General features: G+C 44.5%; 1 protein-coding gene across 2 annotated transcripts in view; it reads left to right on the plus strand.

Moving 5' to 3' along the window:
* The window catches only part of SPAG16 (sperm associated antigen 16), a 1757100-nt gene that overhangs the window by 693710 nt on the left and 1045678 nt on the right, over positions 1-17712 (plus strand). The gene's annotated exons all lie outside the window — the stretch shown is intronic.

A 17712-nucleotide genomic window follows, 5' to 3' on the forward strand; every position in this document is an offset into this window, starting at 1 on the left:
GCGCCTTTTCTGGGCAGCTGCGGGCTGCTGTTTTTAGGCTCAGGGGGGCCAAGATCAATGACCCCTTACCAGCCTGTGAATAGCTACCCCCAGCTGTGAGCTTTGCCGGGTTGGTTCACAAACAGAGGGGGACCCCCACATCGGGTTTTCATTCATTGTGATATCCTGCTCACTGTTGCCAGCAGAGCAGGAGAGAAGAATGACAGCCGCGTTCAGCACCAGCCACCGGGGAACCATTCTTACTGTAGCGCTTCTTCCCTGGTGGCCGTCCGTGTGGTCCTGATGTGGCACACTGTTGCCACATGTGTGCCACACGGAGGTACCACGTATCCACACGGACAGCTCAGGTACTGTTTTTTCCGGTACCTGAATTATCTGGACGTGTGATACTGCCCTCAATGAAAGCCTATGGGTCCGTGTGCTTCCTGAGGAAAAAAACATGACTAGAATGAAGCCTAAGTAGCAGCAGCTTGGACTATTTTTTTTTTTTCTACATACAAGTGAAAATATGCTACAAATTGAACAAAAAATGGATGACAGTTAGATGCAGAAAACTAGATTTTTTTTTTTTTATTTTTACATTTTTTCACGTTTGAAAAACCAAAATCCCAACTGCTGACAGAAGCCTTAGCACTGCAGAAAGGTATGTACTTTAGACTATCTAGATATTTGTAATACAGAGCTGCTGCTCTAGAATTATGAAAAGACTGTTATTACACTGCGTAGTGTCGGCCTCCCTTCCCTTTTCCGTATATGTTGCTCTTAACAGTAGCTTGATTTCATCTGGCATTTTCTTGCTCAGTCTGGCATTACTGCATGGTCCCCGCTGACACCACTTCATTCTGACACATAATGCTTTCAGACCTATAGACCAGCACAATGGTGTGCTCATCGCACCCTTTCACATTGCTATGACATTATCTCTGTAGGTCTGCTGTGTGACAGCGGAAGCAGATATTGTTATTCATTTTAGAGATATGACTGCAAGTGTATAAAGTTATCACTGTATACTTTTTCAGCCTTGATAACTATGATACTATTATACTGTGTGGAGCAATATATGGGGCTCATTGTTCTGTATGGAGCAATATATGGGGCTCATTATTCTGTATGTCTCATTATTCTGTATGGAGCATTACACGAGGTCCATAATTCTATATGGAGTATTATATGGGGCTCATTATTCCTTATGGAGCACTATGTGGTGCCCATAATACTGAATGGAGCAGTATATTGGGCCCATTATACTGTATGGAGCATTATGTGGTACCTATAATACTGTATGGAGCAATATATGGGTCTCATTATTCTGTATGGAGCAATACACTGTGTGCAAATATTAGGCAAGTTGTATTTGAGAGGATTCTGTTCATTATTGAACAACAACTGTGTTCTCAATCAACCCAAAAGACTCATAAATATCAAAGCTTAATATTTTTGGAAGTTGTAGTGTTTTTTTTTTAGATTTGGCTATCTTAGGAGGATATCTGTTTGTGCAGGTAACTATTACTGTGCAGTTTTATTAGGCAACTTAATAAAAACCAAATATATACCCATCTCACTTGTTTATTTTCACCAGGTAAACCAATATAACAACACAAGATTTAGAAATATACATTTCTGACATTCAAAAACTAAAAAAAAAATCAGTGACCAATATAGCCACCTTTCTTTACGATGATACTCGAAAGCCTTCCATCCATACATTCTGTCAGTTGCTTGATCTGTTTACGATCAACATTGCGTGCCGCAGCCACCACAGCCTCCCAGACACTGTTCCGAGAGGTGTACTGTTTTCCCTCCCTGTAGATCTCACATTTTATGAGGGACCACAGGTTCTCTATGGGGTTCAGATCAGGTGAACAAGGGGGCAATGTCATTATTTTTTCTTCTTTTAGACCTTTACTGGGCAGCCACGCTGTGGAATATTTGGATACATGTGATGGAGCATTGTCCTGCATGAAAATCATGTTTTTCTTGAACGATACTGGCTTCTTCCTGTAACAAAGTTTGAAGAAGGTGTCTTCCAGAAGCTGGCAGTAGGTCTGGGAGTTGAGCTTCACTCCATCCTCAACCCGAAAAGGTCCCATATTTGCCATGCAACGCTTGATTGTTCGATGAACACGCTTCAAAAGTTTGGCAATTTCAAGACTGCTGCATCCCACTGTAAGACATCTCACAATTTTTGACTTTTCAGAGTCTGTCAAATCTCTCTTCTGACCCATTTTGCCAAAGGAAAGGAAGTTGTCTAATAATTAAGCACACCTTATACAGGGTGTTGATGTCATTAGACCACACCCCTCTTCATTACAGAAATGCAAATCAACTGATTTACATAATTGGTAGTTGGCTTTCAAGCCTATACAGCTCGGAGTAGGACAACATGTATAAAAAGTATGATGTGATCAAAATACTCATTTGTCTAATAATTCTGCACACAGTGTATTTGGGGGTCATTATTCTGTATGGAGCAACATATGGGGGTCATTATTCTGTATGGATCATTATATGGGTCTCATTGTTCTGTATGGAGCAATATATAAGGCTCATTATTCTGTATGGAGCAATATATAAGGCTCATTATTCTGTATGGAGCGTTATATGGGGCTCCTTATTCTGTATGGAGCACTATGTGGTGCCCATAATACTGTATGGAAGACTATACTGTCTGGTTTCTGAGCTATTGTAGAATTTACAATAAATATCACTCATTTTATGTAAGAAGTGATACCTTTGGCATTGTACTATACCTATATATTTTGATCCGACACAATGATCAAAATTGGAAATGTCTTCATTACTTTCCACTGACCACTTGGTCCGAGTGAAACATCTGACGCACGCACAGCCCTATAGAATATCATATGTACAAGTGCTATCTGTGAAAACCACAGATATCATTAGTCCAAGAAAATCGGACGTGTGAGGCTGGTTTCACACTAGCGTTTTATCGCGCATCGTGCACTATCAGGTGCATGCGCAATGGTCCCCTATATTTAACATGGCGGGTGCAGGGTCTAGCGATTGCACGCGTTCATCAGTGTTTTCGTGCGCTGCACATTTTCCAGGTGTGCGCCCAGACACGCTAGACAGCGCTTTTTGCATGCATGCGATTTTAGAGTAAACAATGTCTAGACAATTGTTTAAACTACCCCCTATACAAGTAACATTGTTTGGGAGGAGTGTACATAAAAGAAGGTGTCTGCAGTGCCAGACCACTGCTCTACAGACAGCCTGGAAGAGACCAGACAGCCTTCAAAATTGCAGAGCCCTTTGGATCCAAGCTGCAGCAGCCAAAATGGGAGTATTCTTAAATCTATATGCCTGCCTGTCCGTTCAAATGCATTATGTACTAATGTTTTGTTTTTTTAACTTGCAGCATGTCTTCTGAGGATGAATACAATCCGTCCCAGCAAGAACTGGACCAAGCAGAGCATTAAGTGATTATCTTCCTGCCTTTGGGTAAGTATAGCTGCCACATCTAAAAATGTGTAATATGTTTTGTTGTTTTTCAGACATCATCGGACACGGCAAGTGAGGCCGAACAGCGGGAGCAGCCTAGCCAAGTCCAGGTGGTGAGACGGAATGTATTTAATGTCTTTGAGGCTGTGTGCCCACGTAGCGTTTTTTAAGCATCTCCGCAGTGCTTTTAGACAAGCGTTTCTGCTGTGGAAACGCTTAAGAAAAGCATCCAATGTAATATAATGGAAAACGCACATGTTGTGCTAATGGTGCGTTTTTTTCCGCTGCGGAAACGCTAAGCAGAAGAAACGCAGCATGTTCATTAATTTTCAATTGTATTGCAAAAACGCATAGGAAAACGCATGCTAAAACGCTTAACAAAAGCGTCAAAAACGCTTACAAAAGCGCTTCATAAAACGCATGCGTTTTCCCGGGAAGAGGGTGTGCGTTTCCGCTCAGGAATATTTTGCATGAAAAACGCTACATGGGCACATAGCCTCAATGTCCCTTTTTTTTTTTTTGCTTTAAATTTATTTTTTCTCTTCCTTTTTTTTCTGTCCTGTTTTCCATCTTCTATCTTTCTTCTTTTCTGTTTCTTTTTCTATCTTTTTGATTCTCAAAAATTTCCAAGATTATAATGTTTTTTTTTCTAGGTTCCACAACAGGATGAAGACATTTACTTGGACAATGAGCACCTGATCCGCCTGGTCCTGGAGCGTGTCCCATTGTGGGACAGCCATGACCAGCAGTACAAGGACACTGTGGTGACCCGGTGGCTGTGGAATGAGGTGGCCACAGTGTTAATGGATGGCTGGGACAGTGCCTCTCCAAGTTCAAAAAAGGCGTTTAGTATTTCCCTGCTCTTTGATGCTGCAGTGACTGTTTTTCCAAATGGCACTGTTGTGTTTCCTGCTAGATATATTCTAGCAGGAAACATAACAGTGTCATCAGGATCAACAGTGACTGCATTGTGAATTGTATTGCTTTATTGCTCCGCATTGACTCTTGTTCCTGATGGCACTGTTGTGTTTCCTGTTAGATATATTCTAGCAGGAAACATTATAGTGTCATCAGGATCAACAGTGACTTCATTGTGTATTGTATTGCTTTATTGTGCCGCATTGACTCTTGTTCCTGATGGCACTGTTGTGTTTCCTGCTAGATATATTCTAGCAGGAAACATTATAGTGTCATCAGGATCAACAGTGACTTCATTGTGTATTGTATTGCTTTATTGTGCCGCATTGACTCTTGTTCCTGATGGCACTGTTGTGTTTCCTGCTAGATATATTCTAGCAGGAAGCATAACAATGTCATTAGGATCAACAGTGACTGCATTGTGTATTGTACTACTGTATTGTTCCTGCTTTGACTCTTGCTCCTGATGATACTGTTGTGTTTCCTGCTAGAATATATTCTAGCAGGAAACACAACAGTGTCATCAGGATCAACAGTGACTGCATTGTCTATTGAATTCTTTTGTGATGCCGCATTGACTGTTTGCCAAGTTCACTTAGGTGTGTGTGATGATACAGATTTTGCCATCAGTGCATGGTATAATGTTTTTTTCTTTCTTTTTCCAACAGTGAACAAAGTCCGAAAACGTTGGCGCTCGATGAAGGACCGCTTCAACACTGATGTTCATGCTGAGGGACAGGTTCGCAGTGGTTCAGCGGACCAGAACCAAATACCTTTACCATCGCGAGTTGGCTTTCCTAAGACCGGTCAATGCCACCAGAGCGTAAGTATTTAAATTTTTTTTTTAATCTGTGCTTTTCTATTCCACAGCTGATGCTTCTTGTAAATGCATGATACTAATTTTTTTTCTTTTCTTCCACAGCACTTGGAGCAGCACCCTGCAACCTGTCCCTGGAGCGGTCCTTCATCGGATGACCTCGGACCCGTCCCGGCCGTCCGACAGCTGGGAAGCATCTTGCAGGTCAGCAACATGGACTGCTGGTGACCAGGAAGCTGGTCAATCAGGTGTTCCCCTGTCCCAGGTCTCTGCCAGTGGTAATGCAGGCACTTCCTGCCAGCGGCAGAGGGCCTCAGACAGGCCTGTCTTACCCGAGTTCATGCACTTGAGCGAGGCCTTTCATGTCAGCCTCAAGGCACTGTCAGACAGAGTGGAAAGTGGTTTTTCACTCATGGAACGCGGTTTTACCCACATGGAACACCGCTTCCACTCTGTCGACCAGCACCTTGACCATCTGGAGGCCGACCTCAACAGACCAGCGCACCATTTTTTCAGTAACATTGAACAGGGCATGGTGGAACACCTTAGTCCTGAGCAACAGCTGAGTGTGTTGTAGGCCTGTAACACTGCTAACTTGTAGGCTATGCAACAGAATCGGTGTGTGCAGCAGTCAGTGGTGTCATTTCCAACTGTGCCACCACTGACTCGCTACACCTCAATACCGACTTCTGCTGCATGCCACTGCACGGCCACCTGCAGTCCAAGCCAAGCCGGACACCACTACACCACCCCGAGTGCTGCTGGAGACTCCACCGCCACCACCATGGTAACTGCTGCTCCTGTCTGGAGCACCACCTCCTTCTTTGAGTACTGCCACCTATTCTCCTCCTAGGAGCACCGCTACGACTCCTCCTAGGAGAACCACCACCACCACCGCTCAACCTGCTTTGAGCAACGCCAGAGCACCACCTTTGAGCACTGCCGCATATTCTCTGTCTAGGAGCACCGCCACCACTCCTCAGTCTGATTGGAGAGCCGCTACCACTTCTCCGTCTAGGAGCACCACCACCACTCCTTAACCAGATCGGAGCACCGCTACCACTTCTCCAACTCGGATCACCGCCACCACTCCTCATACTGCTCGGGGGACCGGTAGCACTCCTCTTCCTAGGAGAACTGCCACCACTCCGCATCCTGCTCGGAGCACCGCCAGCGCTCCTCCTCATAGGAGCACCGCCACCGCCACTGCCACCACCGAGCAACATCATCAGAGTGATGACCCTCATTCCCTCTTTTTTGATTCAAGGCAAAGGTCCAGCAGCTCCAGGCGGTCAAGCACTTTAAGTGATTCCAGCCATGAGACTCCAATGGCAAAGAAAATAAAAATTAAAAAAAGACTTTGTATGTGGCTCCCCCCTCTCCTCCTAATGTGTCTCACCCTGCCTCCAGTTCCATCCCTGAGCTCCCTTCCCCCACTACATTCATCGCCCCTTCCCCTAGAACCCCTTCCTCGCCTTCCAACCGTTTCATGTCTCTCCACACCCCCAAAGTGCACCCATCTTCCCCCAGCTGTCATTCACAATAACCCTTTTTTTTTTTTTAAATAAAAGTCAAATTATGGTTTACCATAATACTGCTTGGTTACTGAGTCTTTCGCCGCCTACACACACTGCGCCATATACACACTGCGCCCTATACTTTGCTCTTTTGCCACAACATAACTCCAGGAATGACACATGTTTCTTGTGTCATTCCTGGAGATATGTGTAGTCAAAAACACAGATATATGACTTGCATTTTCACCACCATTACTGTCTTCAGTCTGCTAATATTGCATAGACTGAATAGAGGGTGGTGTTGATTGCAAGGCATATCTATTGTTACCTTGCCAGGTATTATAAAAAAATAATTGAGGATGGTGTGTTTTTACCATCATCAATTGACTTTTTGTGACACAAGGCCAGGGGATTGTAGATATACCTTGTAATTAACCACATCCTCTATTCAGTGTGTGGTGAATGAACTGAGGAGATGATGAGGAAAATACATGTCATATGTACAATACCCTGGCCTTGTATCATAACTATTTATCACACCAGGGCAGGTGAATACATATATGAGTTTTAACCTGCAGCGTCGCTTCAGTCTGCATATATTTCACACAGACTGTTGACTTATGGATATGGGACGGACCCCTACTCCATCTTAAAATCACCATAACTACAGTAAACCTAGGCACTAGAAGAAATACACAACACATTATTTTGGTTGTCAAAATGGCCACAGCTTTATTTAAATCACAGGATTAAAACCATCACAGTAGGAGTCAGGTGAAGTGCTAGTACCTTGGGATTCACTAGTACTGTGATAGCCCCAGCTGTCTGACATACAGAACCAGGACAGACAGCCATAAAGGGGTGGCACGCACTGACTTGCCATTCAAGCAGAGCCAGTAAACTTTCAGGGCACCAATGACCCTATTATCCTCACTCCTGTGCTTAACCACAGTGCCCGCCCCTGATTGACATTACCATTACAACGTCCTTGAGGCTGGCCACCAAAGCCAAGCCAGTTCACCACCATGAGGTTTTACATCCTCTATTAGTTAAAATGAGTCCACCTTAACTTGTCTGCAACTTCCACCTGACTCCTAAACCACAACGGGTTATAAATTCACATTTGACACCTTTTTTTTTTTTTAATAAATCACTTTAGTAAACTTATAAACTAGAAGTCCCTGCAAAAGTATTAAGGGGACTAACTTGGCAAACCTCCGACTCACAAAGAGTCATCCTACAGCGCTCAGGAGAGGAAAAACCCCCTGTGGAGGAAACTTCTAGGGAACCATGGCTGAAGGATGGCCCTTCCCTTGGGCTTAGAAGGTTAATGCTGTTAACTCTTTATAGCCATGATAAAATTGAACCTGGAACAAAATATACAATCATAATTTCAAAAATACAATAAAGCATTCATCATACAAGCAATAATTAAAACGTTTTAGGACAATGATTATAAACAGGGCGGGAGGGTGGGAAATGCTTCCTCCTGTTCATCCTGTGTAAGAAAGAGGGAGAGAGACAGATTTCCTGTTCTATATAAGCCCCACCCTCCTCACAGTAACCCACCAGGCACATACATAATGTGCTTCTTACTCTGAAAGCAACATCACTCTTGCTTAAAATCTACACCACTATACCAAAAAAAGCTGCAGGAGTAAAGGTCCACCCATCCCCAAGTCATGTCCTCCTCCGCCTATGGCTCCAGTGGTTTCTTGACTTATGGATATGGGACGGACCCCTACTCCATCTTAAAACCACCATAACTACAGTAAACCTAGGCACTAGAATAAATACGCAACACATTATTTTGGTTGGCAAAATGGCCACAGCTTTATTTAAATCACAGGATTAAAACAATCACAGTAAGGAGTCAGGTGAAGTGCTAGTACCTTGGGATTCACAAGTACTGTGATATCCCCAGCAGTCTGACATACAGAACCAGGACAGACAGCCATAAAGGGGCGGCACGCACTGGCTTGCCATTCAAGCAGAGCCAGTAAACTTTCAGGGCACCAATGACCCTATTATCCTCACTCCTGTGCTTAACCACTGTGCCCGCCCCTGTTTGATGTTACCATTACAACGTCCTTGAGGCTGGCCACCAAAGCCGAGCCTGTTCACCACCATGAGGTTTTATATCCTCTATTAGCTAAAATGAGTCCACCTTAACTTGTCTGGAACTTCCACCTGACTCCTAAACCGCCACCAGAGAGGCCATTTGACACCTTAAATGGACTCGACCCCCAATCAACCATGCCTAATAAAGCCATCAACCATTTCTACTTGCTATGGAAAGACTGTGCACACAAGTAAAAAAAAATAAATAATATTCCAGAGCTCCGACAGATTAATTTTATCAATGCCATGCTACCAAGTTATGATCGATAATACAGTAACTACAGCAAAATAACAGTTGCTAAACATCCTGCAATGAGGATCCCATAATGGGGAATGGGGAAAGTAAACCATAATTAAGGTCGTAGCTACAATCTGAATACCTGTATAATGACATCTGTCATGCCTCAAAAAACTATTATACTGCATGTATTGTAGCCAGCTCTAATAATTCACCAATTCACAGATTTTAGTTCTAGAAACCAACATTATTTACAATAGCTGTGCAGTAAAATTTCTTAAACCCACTTACTATCACTACCCGAAAAGTGATGAACATATCAATAGAAAGATATTATAAATAGGGAGTAATTAAAAACTATACACAATATAACATCAACATTATAACTGACCACAAAATGACGTTCAGAATATCTGGAAGTAGTATTTTAAATAAACCTAAAGCAGAAAAAGTCTACAAAAGCATTATTAATAACCCTGCCACGCCTTGTTAATTGTTTTTCATGCACTTGATGACATTTACTGTTGACCTCTCCAACGGGGTCAAAGGCATTGGGAATAAGCATATTTCCCTTCGTATTAATGCACTTGATTACTTTACCCTTAGCCGCTCCCACTGGCTCAAGGGCACGGGAGTAGGCATACTGCCCTTTGTGTTAATGCACTTGATTATACCCTTAGCCACTCCCATTGGCTCAAGGGCATCAGGAATAGGCATACTGCCCTTTGTGTTAATGCACTAGATTATACCCTTAGCCGCTCCCACCAGCTCAAGGGCATCGGGAATAGGCATATTGCCCTTCATGTTAATGCACTTGATTACTTTACCCTTAGTCACTCCCACTGACTCAAGGGCACACAGATTAGGTACATTGCTCTTCAGTTTCATGCACTAGATAACTGCATTGTCCAGGCGACAACCTTGAAAGAAACATGATTTGGTCAATATCAACAGTCAAAAACCGTGCCTCGGCATTCTCAAGTCACATGAAAAACGAGAGGGCCCTTGAAGCTATATATTGTATTGAAAAGCATGCCTACCTTGTTCTCTTCTCCCCTCCAGCCACTGTTCCTGGCTCAGAGGAGCCAATTTATTCTGTAGGCATGCAAAATATGATTGCCATGACCCCAGGGACTTCACCCTAACAGGGTCCTATAAAATATAAATGCTTCTGGAGACCAGGGGGCCATACCGTGATGGTCACCCCTCCATACCAGGGGGCCATACCCGAGATGGTTACCCCCTCCCCACTAGGGGGCCTTACACGAGATGGTTACCCTCCACACCAGGGGGCCATACCTGAGATGATTACCCTTCCAAACCCGGGGGGGTCATACTGTGATGAACACCCCCCAAACCAGAGGTCCATACTTGATATGGTTTCCCCTACTGACCAATTTATAAATAACTTCAAGGACCCACTGAAAGGAAAACAAATAACTGTTGTTTTTTTTTTTTTGTTTTTTAAAATGTTTAATTTTTAATTCATTTCTTATTAAAATAAACATAAAATAAACATCAAAGCATAAATAACATTAACACGCTGGGGGGAGTCCTTGAAGCTCCCAAATCTGGTGATTAACAAACATAAAATGTACCAACAATTACTCCCAGCCGTTACCCCACTAGCTCGGGAGCACCATAGCCACAAAGGTTCCAATGTTCACTTGAATTTCCTGGGGATCCGACAAACCCTTGCCGAAACTCCCCTCCACATTTCACCAGGTCCAGAACCATATTAACTTCCAAAAAGAGGAATCCATATCCCAATGGATCCCCAGACCAATTTCTAACCAACTTCAAGGATCCCCCCAACCACCAGGCTCCAGGTAATCCACTCAGGCCTGTGCTATCCGCCATCTTAAGTAATATAAAATAAGCACTTGGTGGGTATACACCGATCCTTTTATTTAAAATTATTATTCACGCCTTTATTAAAACAAACATACAATAAAACATCAAAGCATAAATAATATTAACACGCTGGTAGGAGTCCTTGAAGCTCCCAAAATCTGGTGATTACCAAACATAAAGTGAACATAAAATGTACCAGCAATTACTCCCAGCCGTTACCCCACTAGCTCGGGAGCACCATAACCACAAGGGTTCCAATGTTCACTTGAATTTCCAGGGGATCCGACAAACCCTTGCCAAAACTCCCCTCCACCTTTCACCAGATCCAGAACCATATTAAATACTAAAAGGAGGAAACCACATCCCATTGGATCCCCCAGACCATATTTAACCCACTTTAAGGACCCCTCCAACCGCACAAGAGGTGGGATAAGTGAGGGTGAAAACCATGCAGGTTTACAACCAAGGTATACAACAGGTTAATAATGGAAAATATCCCATCGTAAGGTCCAGAAATAGACAGAGATGGGCAATGCTGTGTTATATGCTGTAACAATAAATGAGAAGCCGCCTGCTCCTCTACAGCAGTTACAGACAGACTCTAATCACTAGCTGCGCATAAATGTAAGAAATATGTAGGTCTAATATAAGCTGCCTGCAGCCATAGGTGTGTGTGCAGAAAACTACAAGTTCTGTATCCCAGTCAGTCACTCTACTACATACAATTACAATAGACAAGAGACAGGGCTGAAAACTAGGCCCATGATGTGTTTTCCAGAGCAATGTGCAGCCTCACACTAGGAGTGCCCACTCACTGCCCGCCATGTGCTGAGTTATTAGTGCCCACTCAAATGTGCCGAGTTACTCACCGATTATTTATTTTACACATGATAAAACATAAACCATTCAGGCCTGTGCTATCCACCATCTTAGGTAATATAAAATAAGCTCTTGGTGGGTATACTCTGATCATGCAACATACGAGGGAGACAATATACAGAAACAGGATGGATATATCCGGCAGGACAGCATGTAACATAAGAGGAATAAAGGCAGCAATAGCTACAGAAATTAAGCACTAAGCTGGAAGTGATGTCCAGATTATATGTACAGCCAGGAAAATGACCTGGAGACACAGGATGTCTATACGCAGCATGATCCGTATATAGCAGATTGAGGAGTGATATCATGTATGCAGACCTGTGGTACAGGTTAAGTATACAGCACAGGAATAGAGCCTTTACACATATACCACTTATAGTGAGTAACCTGGTTAGACTGGATCTGTACACCAAGCATCAAAGTATGTAACAGAGATGAGGTCACATACAGATCACAAGACTCCATAACTGGAAAGGGGGGATAATCAGCACACAACAGGGTCAATATACAGTGCACTGATATGATGTGCAGCCTCTCATCATCATACATATACCATCCCCCGACTGCTCCTCTTTCACTCCCACCAGTGTCTCTAATACATGTGACTGCCCAGCTCCACCATAGTAATGGCAGACACTGTATGTGTCCCTGCTCTGTCCTATCATACATAAACCCAGAACTCATGAAGACTCTGTATAATACAGCAGTAATGTGGTATATCAGAAATGTCTGCAGGGAGGTCACATGAAAGCTGCTGTGACACCTCAGAGTCCGGTTGTCACAGTGACATTACCTCCCTCTAATGGGTAAAATCATGCTTGGAGGCAGAAAGGGACCCCCATGCCAGGCAGCATAGATTAAATCACAATTTCCTGCAGCAGGTCAGAAAAGGGAGATGCCTTTTAAATTCTGGCCAGCAGAGGGGGTTGGGGAGTCAGCTAGAAATCAGCTGAGGGGGTTGTCATGGAAACGAAACAGCTGTGAGCTGTGAGGAGAAATTATAATGACAGCTTAACGTGAGGACGTGAGGTAAAATAGATCTTTCTGGATGATCCTGTCAGATGAAGACAGGGAGCTGATCTGTGAAGAGGGAAAGGACAAGAGCAGAGACTGAGAGACTCTAGGGAAGCTAAAATACTGCATATAGCAGACCCCTGAGTGAAGAGCTAATAAAGAGAAAAGGGACATCAGAGTCCTAGGCAGACAGGAGCTGTAAGTCCTGATAGCCGAATCTGAAAGTACAGGGGATTGTAAATTCCTGTACACATTAATCACCTGAGGGCACGGCAGTGGATAAGGAGCCCGGGGCCGACGGTGAAGAGAATGGTACCCGTGGAATAGGCTCACGCTGACAGCCGTACAAGTTAGTGAAACCATCACGAATAGAGGGTCGCAGCATAGTTATATACAGCGGAGACCCACACACATAGCGCAGAAAGGAAGGTCCTAAATCCCCACCTGGCAAGGTGGATCCCCTGAATGCCTCCAGGCGAGCCGGACTCTTTCCATCACCTGTATGTGGTACTCCAGACTGCAACCTATTACCAGTAAAAGGTAAAGAAACTGCACCTCTCTGTGTCTTTCTCTCATTTATCTGCACCCCAATGTTTACAGCCACTTTTACTATTTATTTAACATCTTTGCCCTGGGACTACAGCCCTACCTGTGGAGGGCTACAACATCATAGCTGTGCCCAACATCCATCCCAGAGAAGCAACATCGCAGCACTGGTCACCTCTGACTAGAATACCACAAGTGGTGTCACGTATTTCACCATCTAATAACTTTATTTTTACCACATAAATACCACACAATTTTCCCCTATTTTATTACTGGATGCCTCAGGGCCATAAACCGGGTCGCCGCCACTGTGACACCGTCCCCATGGAAGTCGATGGGCCCGGTACCGAGTACCCCCAGGCCCCGCGGGGAGCTCCACTGCCTCTGCAATATGTGAGGGAACATGGCAGCTAAATGAATTTCTGAGGTAATCTTGATACCAGGTATGATGTAGGAGCTGATACTACACTAGGACACACTACACAATGTCTGAGGTGAATGCAGAGTAGTATATCAAACATGTCTGCAGGGAGGTCACACAGTCTGTGAGGAAAATGTAGCATGCACGTGAGGGACATGGCAGCTACATGAATTTCTGAGGTAATATTGATCCCATACATAATGTAGGAGCTGATACTACACTAGAACATGATGTCTGAGGTGAATGTGCTCCTATCATCTGTAATGTGAGGTGATAACCCCAGTATTATACTCCCTGAAGCTGCAGACATGCTTCCTCCTATTGATCCTGTGTAAGAAAGAGGGAGAGAGACAGATTTCCTGTTCTATATAAGCCCCACCCTCCTCACAGTAACCCACCAGGCACATACATACTGTGCTTCTTACTCTGAAAGCAACATCACTCTTGCTTAAAATCTACACCACTATACCAAAAAAAGCTGCAGGCGTAAGGGTCCACCCATCCCTAAGTCATGTCCTCCTCTGCCTATGACTTAGCGATGCTGCAGTTTACCTCATATGTGTATTCGCCTGCCCAGGTGTGATAACATTCTGAAGTCAGGATGCGTTATTTTGGGCATCCTCACTTCAGCATGACACCAGGCTTGGGTATTGTAGAAGTTGTATAACCTTTATAATCTCTACAGTCTGCATTCAAAGTCAAGCCACAGTAAATAAATAATATTTATAGTCACATGGTCAGGTGTCATAAAGAGTGAAGGATGCTAGTGCATCCCCACATCACTATTTGTAACATCAGTCCAGGTGACACAAATATTAGTTGTTGTGACGTCCGCCCGATGATCTCGGCTGCATTAGGGACAGTACCCCGAGAAAACCCGAGACCCTTAACCCCTATACAGGGATCTGGAATTGCAGCAAGGCCCAGGGGGTGGCTGTCTAGAAGCAGTGCGCCAGAGCAGGACGGTCGCCAATAGGGATGAAGGCAGGGAACCAAAAACCTAGTCCGAAACTGGGCGAGCAGCGGAAGTACAGAAACGGCAGGCAGTGGCAGAGTTGAATATCTAGGCCAAGGTCACAAAACGGGAGGGCGGTAAAGGTACAAAAACAGCAGACAGTAGCAGAGTCGAATATCCAGGCCAAGGTCACAAAACGGGAGGGCGGTAAAGGTAAAAAAACAGCAGACAGTAGCAGAGTCGAATATCCAGGCCAAGGTCACAAACCGGGAGAATAGCAGAGGTACAAAATCATCAGGCAGTAGAGGGGTCAGAAATCCCAGCTGAGGTCAGAGTCAAACAATAGCAAATCACACAGTAGCACATAGGGGAGCCAAGAATATATCTGGTGGCTTGCAAGACCAGTCCCAAGGTATTTGAGGGATCAGGTCATCCCTCACAGGCTCGCGGACTGATGTTGTCATCAGGACCGCCCCCAGGACCAGGCCAGATGGCAATGCACCAACCCCTCCATGACCGACAGAGGAGCGGAGCCTGCGTACATCAGATGCCTGTGCAGGAGCCCCTTCTCTGTCGCCGCCATCACTCGGGGGTGAACCACGGCGCCTCCCAGTGGTCGAGGCAGGAACAGCAGATCCCGAGTCTGACAGCAATGTGACAGTCCGGCGCCTCCTAGTGGCCAAGGCCGGGACAGCAGGCCCCGAGTCTGACGGTGATGTGACAGTCTGGCGCCTCCTAGTCGCCGAGGTAGGGACAGCAGGCCCCGAGTCTGACAGCGACGTGACAGTTGTATTATCTCCACCGTCGCTGTAAATTGAACACAAACTGGAGAGATGATAAAGCTCATACAACTTGTGTGTATGTATAGTCACCTGGTCAGGAGTACTAGTAAATTCATGATGCAACAAACACAGCATCATGAATTCACTGGTACACCTGGGCAGTTGATTATTGTATTGGAGTGTATACAAAAAGAGTGCACTCAGTACAGGTATCAAAACAGGATTTTTATTAACAAACACGCAAGAAAAAATCTTTGCAACATTTGATCTTGCCATTCCACCTGTCCTACATCTGAGATAAAGTAGGCCGCAAATTGGTCCCTCATTTGGCCAACTTCAACGGATAACCTGAGAGGGTGCTGATTGAATTTTTGCAGCAGGTTTATCTAGTTCAAAGTTAGGGTGCTCTTTAGCCATCACAAGATTATGTAGAACCACACAGGCCTTCACCACCTCATCCACTGTTTCCAGTTTAAGGTTAATGGCTGTGGCAAGAATTCGCGATCTGGATACAAGAATACCAAAGGCACACTCTACAGTTCTTCTCGCCCTTGTCAGCCTGTAATTAAACTTTTTTTGGTGTGGTCCAAGTCACAGCTGGAGAAGGGTTTGAGCAGGTTTTGGCACATCTGGAATGCCTCATCCCCAACCATTACAAATGGCTGTGGTGGACCTTCGGTGTTGGGAAGAGGCCTTGGCATGGGGAAATTGAAATGGTTGCCATACAAGCTCTGGCCCATGTCCGAGTTCTTAAAAGTCTGGGAGTCATTCCCACGGCCAAATGCCCCAATGTCCACTGCAACAAAAATACAGTCTGCATCCGCAATGGCCATGAGTACTGTAGAAAAGTGCTTTTTATAGTTATAGTACTCAGAGTCAGTTCTTTTTGGTTTGATAATCCGGATGTGTTTCCCATCAACTGCTCCCAAACAGTTGGGGAAATTGCAGACTGTCCAGAATTTGTCAGCTATTTCCATCCACTTTTCTGCGGTGGGCAGGGCATAAATGCAGGACAGAGAACGTCCCACAAAGCCTGGCAGGTGTCCGCCATAATTCCCGACAAGGTGGATATTCCAATCCGGTACTGGAAATGGAGTGAAGAAAGGGTCTCTCCAGTAGACAGGAATCTGTGAAACCGAGAAAGAACAAAAATTAATATTTATCTATATGGTTTATTAAAACACACAAAAAAAATACATGGCATAAAAATAATTCTGCAGCCTTTTGTTTACTACATGGCATAAAAATAATTCTGCAGCCTTTTGTTTACTACATTGCAGAACAATAATTCTGCCAGCTTTGGAATAGTACATGTCACAACAAAGAAAATTATGCAGGCATTGGTTTTGCAATATTACGTACCGTAATGTGACCAGGAGCCGTTCCTCAGGAGTCGCACGACGGAGCTGTGTATCCTGTCTCCGGATGGCTTCTTGGACACGAGCAAGCAAATCCCTGAAGCTTTGTTGGGACATCTGGGTATAATCAGTAAATTTCTCCGGGTTTGCCTGGAGCTCGCTGTACAGGGTGGGGTATGCTCCACGGCTCTCCCGGAGTTCAATAATCGAATGTATCCACAAACCCCGCCACTGCCGTCTTCACTGTCTCTCTCTCTCCCTTTGTTGATGGCTAGCAACTGCATAAGCCTGAGCCATCCTCATGTCCAGATCCAAGTTTGAGTGAAAACTCTTCCAGCGCAGATCCATGTTGATAAGAGAAAATGCAAGCAAATGTGAAGAATTCAGGTGCAAACAGGGTCTATATAAAGAATTCCCATAACACACGCCCACTGATGTCCTGTTGGTGGAGTCTGTTGCAAGAATTTTTCAAGGATTTTCCTCCTGTGAAATGTGAAACTTAGACAACCCATGCGCATAAAAAACGTAAACGCATGGAAAAACGCTTGAAAACGCATACAAACGCTGCGTTTTTTGTCGTAATGCGCGCGATAATGCGACGAAAAATCACAGCGTTTACAAGCGTTTTTTGCATGCGTTTCATGTGCGCTTGAAACGCTGCGTAAAACGGCGCAAGTGTGAAACTAGCCTGAGCGAGCCCTAAAAATGCATCAGATCAGAAGCACTGCAGTGGTTAAACTCCTATTGGTTAGGGTCTATTGCAGGCAGCCATTTTCCGGTCTGTCACTGTGGGCGAATATGTTTCCTGCTGCTTTTTGCTGTTACAC

Source organism: Dendrobates tinctorius, unplaced genomic scaffold (genome assembly GCF_039654945.1).
Source record: "Dendrobates tinctorius isolate UK_male_01 unplaced genomic scaffold, ASM3965494v1 ptg000199l, whole genome shotgun sequence".
In the NCBI taxonomy this organism is placed as follows: domain Eukaryota; kingdom Metazoa; phylum Chordata; class Amphibia; order Anura; family Dendrobatidae; genus Dendrobates; species Dendrobates tinctorius.